Below are 6,066 nucleotides of genomic sequence, written 5' to 3'. Positions count from 1 at the left end.
TTCCAAGAGAAGTGGTGCTGGCTCCTATTCTGGGGGTCTTTAAAATAAGGCTAGATGAACACTTGGCCAGGGTCATTTGACCCAGTACCCTATCTTGCCCATTGCAGGGTGTCAGACTTGATGATCTGCTCAGGTCCCTTCTGACCCTACCTACTATGAAACTGCTTCCATGAACCCACACATTGCTTAACAGTCCCGATGAAGTTCACAAAATGAAAATCACCAGGTCGGTTAACAGGAAAATTGGGTCATGAGCTCTTTTCTTATGCTGTTGACAACACCTGACTTCTATTCCTTGGTCAGCCATTGAACAGCTAATCATATAATCCTAGAAAGTGAGGGTTGGAAGGGACTTAAGGAAGTCACATCTAGTCCAACCCCCTGCTCAAAGCAGGACAAGCCCCAACCATCTTATCCCAGTCAAGGCTGTGTCTAGCCGGGTCCTAGAAACCTCCAAGGTTGGAGATTTCAGAACCTGCCTGGGTAACCTGTTCCAGTGCTTTACTACACTCCTAGTGAAAAAGGTTTTCCTGATATCCAACCTAAACATCCCTTGCTGCAACTGGAGACCATTGCTCCTTGTTTTGCCAACTGCTACTGGTGAGAACTATCTAACTCCATCCTCTTTGACGGACGATTTAATAGCAGCCTTCAACTACCCAAAGGGTGTTTCCAGTCTTCTCTTCTCCAGACTAAATACGCCCAGTTCCCTCAGCCTCTCCTCACAAGTCATGTGCCCCAGCCCCGAACCATTTTCGTTGCCCTCCGCTGGACTGTCTCCAATTTAAGTAGAACTGTGTAAGCATTTGATCTCTTTGTGCCCCTCTTACCCTCCCATGCTCAGCCCCCTTTATCTATTTAGGTAGTAAGCTCACTCAGGTCAGGGCTCTCTTTCATCATATGTTTTCACAATATATAGCACAATTAACCCCAATCTCCACTTAACGTTCCACATGGACAAGTATAATACAAATAAAATTAGAATGAGACTCATGCATGTTTAAGTATCAGCAAGACCCAGAAATTGTGATAACAAACTGGGGCTGGTCTAAAAAACGGTGGAAACCAGCAAGTTTTTGGCAAAAATTCAATATCCAAAAGTTTTCAACTGAACTAATTTTTATTTTTTCCCATGAAGCGCCCATTGGAAGACACTTGCTGTGGAAAAAAAAGTGTAACTGAAAATTCAGGTCTTCATCAAAAATCAGGGTTAAGCAGACAATTTTCAGCTGGCCCTCCTGCAAGCAGGAATGGGAAAAAGCCAGTTTGGCAGGAAGAAAGGAAACAGACCCTCGGCTAATCCACAGAACTGAACCTGAAGGCTTCAAATTAAAGTGTTTGGATTTCTGCTTCCAAGTCCAGTTCAGGAGTGCCAATATGCTATAAGAAAGGCTGTTCTCCAATATCTCCAGTCCTGACTGTAAGCAAGTGTCTGCTAAGAGGGAGGGGGGTGTTGATTATAGTTATGCTGGTCTAAGAACATAGGTAGACAAGGTTCTTTGAGTCAATGTGGTATCTTTTTATTAGACCAACTACTATTTAATTGGTCTAATAAATGATATCACACTTACCCAAAGAACCTTGTCTGGTAAGAGGGACAGACTTCTGAGGGTGCCTATACACATGCAGTGAGGCAGCTCTGGCACACTGTAATTACAGCACATGGGAGCAGAGTTGATTAATCAAGTATGCTGGAGTGTGCCAATTACCACGCTCCAGCAGACTCCAGCATCTCATGTATCAGCATCCCTGTGCTGAAAAAATGGCAGTGGGGGCACTTTAAAAAAGTTTGTTTGATGAGTTTTAGTTAAAATGCCCCTGCCGCCATATTTCAGTGTGAGGATGCTGATACATAAGATGCTACAGGCACTTTAATGGAAGTGGGTCTCAGAGCCACTCTAAATAAAGCATCCCCATCGCGGAGGACTATGAAACCCCTAAGATGTCCACATAATTTTTTACAACTCAGAATAAGCTTCCAAATGTTTAGATCACCTTGATGATCTGAAGCCCCCAACCTGTTGCCCATGCCATTTATAATCCCTCTGATACCGATTTAAAGCAAACAAGGAAATGTCTTGGTAACACATAAAAGAGCCCAGTAACACCGTTGCTTATAGTCTCTGTTTCTCCTGGTCCCTGACAAGACCAGGACACATGCTATGGAAGATTCAATAAAGTGAGAAACCTCCAACTGAGAAATTTTTCTTTAAAGTGGTACAGAAGCACTTAGGGTGACTAGTGGGACCCGATTTGTCTTAAATTAGAGCTGTTCAGAAAATCCCATCCACGACGCTGCTCCTACCCTTTACAGTGACCCTCTACTAAAATATCGGCCAGATGAGAACACCACAGTGTTCTCAGCCGTGGCAGATGATAGACCAAGGAGCAATGGTCTCCAGCTGCAGCAAGGGAGGCTTAGGTTAGATATTAGGGAAAATCTCTCTCACTAGGAGGGTAGTAAAATGCTGAACCAAGGTACCCAGAGAGGTTGTAGACTCCATCCTTTCAGGCTTTTAAAACTGAGCTGGACAAAGTCTTGGCTGGGACGACATTGTTGGGGCTGGTCCTGTTTTGAGCAGGCGGTTGGGCTAGATGTGACCTCCTGACATCCCTAATTTTCTGTGATCCTGTGTGGGATCCTCTACGGCTCTAGACCTGAGCTCATACCTCCCTTCAGTGCTTCCTGTGACACTTCTAACCAGAAATTCTGCATTCCTCGGGTTTTTCATTCGATCCTTACACCATACATTGTACAGTAAGCATCCAATAAGGAGCAAAATGTTTTTCTCTGTGTCCCCGGATTGATTTCTGTCTCATATGCATGAGTGGCTTTTGAACTTTTTTACTCCCCCAAAGGAATTTGCATTTTTGTCTGGGGTTCACCGCAGATGGGTTTTTATGTGAAGCCTGAAGGGTCTGAAGATCTTCTGATGCCATGTGCTAACATCCACCTAGTCACAGTCCCTGGGATTTTGTGTGTCCAAATTTATGTTCCTCCCTGCTTCTTAGTACTACATTTCTTTCTAAAACAAAGTGACCTGCCAGGAACAAAGAAGTGATATGTGGTGTATCCCATGATGCACTCTGCTGACAAATTAAGTTACTCACTCATTATCCCAGCTGAAGTTTTCACAAAGAAAGGCACATGGGAACTAGACAGACTGTTTTTTCTCATCAGGTATGGTGATACGAACTCATGGAAACTTGACTCAGTAAATCAGATGTCCCAGCCCAGGAAGTGTCAGGACTTCAACCCCAAGATTTCCAGGGTGGGGACTGGAATCTAACAATAACATATCATTCCTTTTCGGTCACTTGCTTCCAAAATGAGCTCTGTGTACAAAGCCTGTTTGATTTGCCAGAACATGGGCTGGAGAGAAGGATAACCTTCACAAAACTGAATTATGCGTCATTTATATTTTTGCAAAGACTGCAAGTTTCAACTCCTTCTGGCCCCTGTTCTGCTAAGGAGTTGTACTGACAGTAACAACCAAAATGCCCAACACCTTATACGCAGATGACCAGAATCCCCAGCGAAAGTAGACAATATCAGAATAAAAAACCTAATGCTTTTGTAACCCGGGCGGTTCTCCAAGAGGTACCCCCTCTCCAATTGAAGGGATCAAAGCAGGTGCACAAGCGCTGTGGGAGGTGTATGACTCTCCTCCCCATATAGAGCAGAGCCAGACCACCAATGGGGACTTAACCATATACCTTTTAATGAGAGAACAGTACTGGGAACATAACCGTTATAAACCAGGGGGTATAGGGGACACTACAACGCCCCGAGGGGGCAGGATTCAACAAAGGTTAGACCTTTATAATCTTAGACACATTCATCCAGTTGACAAAAGACAGGGTTAAGAAAATATAAAACACAAACAGCAGAACAAACAAAACTGGTGGGCGAAATATAAAAGGCACAAAATATCAGTCTGTTTCAAGGGAGGGCAATTATTTTGGCTGGAGGGCCGCTTAACAGATTTTGGGAAGCTGTCGAGGGCTGCATGGGTAGCCGCGCCCCTTGACAGCTGCCCTACCCCCTAGTTGCGATATTGGGACTGGAAGTCCCACCTTCTAACCCCATACCTTTGCCACCAGAAGTCCCTTCCCTTGCCCCCCACAAATACCACTTTGGGGAGGGGATGTTGCCATCTTAGAACCAGAAAAAAACAAGTCATACACTAGAAGTCAAATGCCTACTATAACGTATTTTCACAGGCAGTCAGAGGCCAATAAATATTTTTTCAAATATTTTTAGGGGCCCCATGGGCCAGATAGAATGGCCTGGTGAGCTGGATCCGGCCCGTGGGCCATATTTTGCCCACCCTGGGTCTATTTCCTTTGCTAACCAAAGTTTTGATGCTCAAAGTCCTTGCAGTGTGTTGCAATGAGAATGAAGAGATTGTTCTCTGTTGAAAGCTGCTGATAGATGCGAGTAGCTTAGATGAAGATGTCTACATAGACAATGTCCCGGAGCCACCCACAGTGTTCTCAGAAAGATGTAGCTCCCATGCAAAACCTGACTGGTTTCAGGTTCAGTGACAAACTCCAAAGTCACAAGCAGAACATCCCCTGAAGGGCACGGCATTTACGAGTGAATCTGAGCCAATATGCGACTGTACTAAAATAGGCTGAATATAGCGACACATAGGTTTCATCATAAATCCAGCTGCAAATCTACTGTACACATTGATTATTACTTTGAGGTTTGGGGCTTGTTTGGAGCCATGTTCAGGGATGTGGAGGTATTCTGCTCAGAATCAATGGAAATAACTACACGAACTCAGCAAAATCAAACTCACTGCTGCTCTCCTCCTGGCTATTACACTTTATCCAGGTGCTTTCTTTGCACATTATCACATCCATGGAGTATAGGGAGGCCAAACTGAGAAATACCTGAAAAGCCCCAGAAACAAATGCAACCCTGGCTGTGGAGCTACCCGTGAAGCCACAACCCAACTCTGGATCCCTGGAGGGGACCGCAGCCCGGAGCTGCCCGCCCTCCTGAAATGAGAGAGGTTCCCCTCGCATGAAGGCACCTAGCGCTCCTGGACCTTCGATTACACACCACACAATTTACAACTAGGTACACTTTATTTACAAAGGGTTAAAGAAAAGGAAACTAAACCACAACTGCTAAATGGTCAGAAACTTATTCACACCCTCAGTCAATAACGTTGTACATGGTGATGGCCTTGGATGATATGTGTACATGGGTAGCCTAGACCAGATGCCCAGGAAGGCAGAGCTGCTTCCACCACCGTCCCGCAGGAAGCATGGTTGAGTCTTGCTGCGAGTCGCACGAGGTGTGCCCCGGGGGTTGCTGTGCTGCAGGCAGGTGCCGAAATCCCTGTAAAACAGCTTACCCTGCCCAGATCCTCATCTCCAGACACACAAAGAGCAGGGTCTGGGCTGCAATTTTGGCCATCTCCCCTGACAACGCCCGCACACCTCTGCTTGCCAGGCAGTCAAAGTTTGCCCCCTCCCTCGGGTTTTAACTCTTCTCCCAGGGGCGCTGGCAAGGTAACCTGCCCTAGCTTTGCCTCCCAGCCAGAGCTCATGGGGAGCTGAATCAATCTCTCCCCAGTTCCCCTCCCCTCTAGTGTGCCTCACACCACGCAGGGGCTTGAAGAAGAGTCCTCCTCACTGGGGGTCTCCAGAAAGGCCGGGTGCTCCTCTGAGCACCTTGGACAAGGCTTCCAGGGGGGAAAGGAGCAAGAGAGGCGCTGCGCTGAGCTTCCTAACCCCCAGCCCCAGCGCAGCCCATGCTTTCCTTGGGCTCCAGCAGCTCGGAGGACGGGACGCTGTGCCCAAAGCTCTCTGTCAGCGCTCTCCCTTTCCCCAAGAGGGCTGCCTCCAGAGGGGCTTCATCTCCCCTTTTCAAATAATCTCGGGGGAGCCTTTTTCCCCTTTCCAAAATAGCTACCTCCAGAGAGGGCTTCATTTGCCTGGATCCCATGGTGTCCAAGGAGCCACGCTGTCCCATGCTGCTGCCTGGCTGAGCTCACCCTGGGACCTTGTTCTCTTGGGTAAGATGATTTCATTGTTCATTACACAAAG

Source organism: Gavialis gangeticus, unplaced genomic scaffold (assembly GCF_001723915.1).
Source record: "Gavialis gangeticus isolate Ggan-Ray unplaced genomic scaffold, GavGan_comp1, whole genome shotgun sequence".
Classification (NCBI taxonomy): Eukaryota; Metazoa; Chordata; order Crocodylia; family Gavialidae; genus Gavialis; species Gavialis gangeticus.
The sequence above is the reverse complement of the archived record's forward strand: the minus strand, read 5'-3'. Positions refer to the sequence as shown.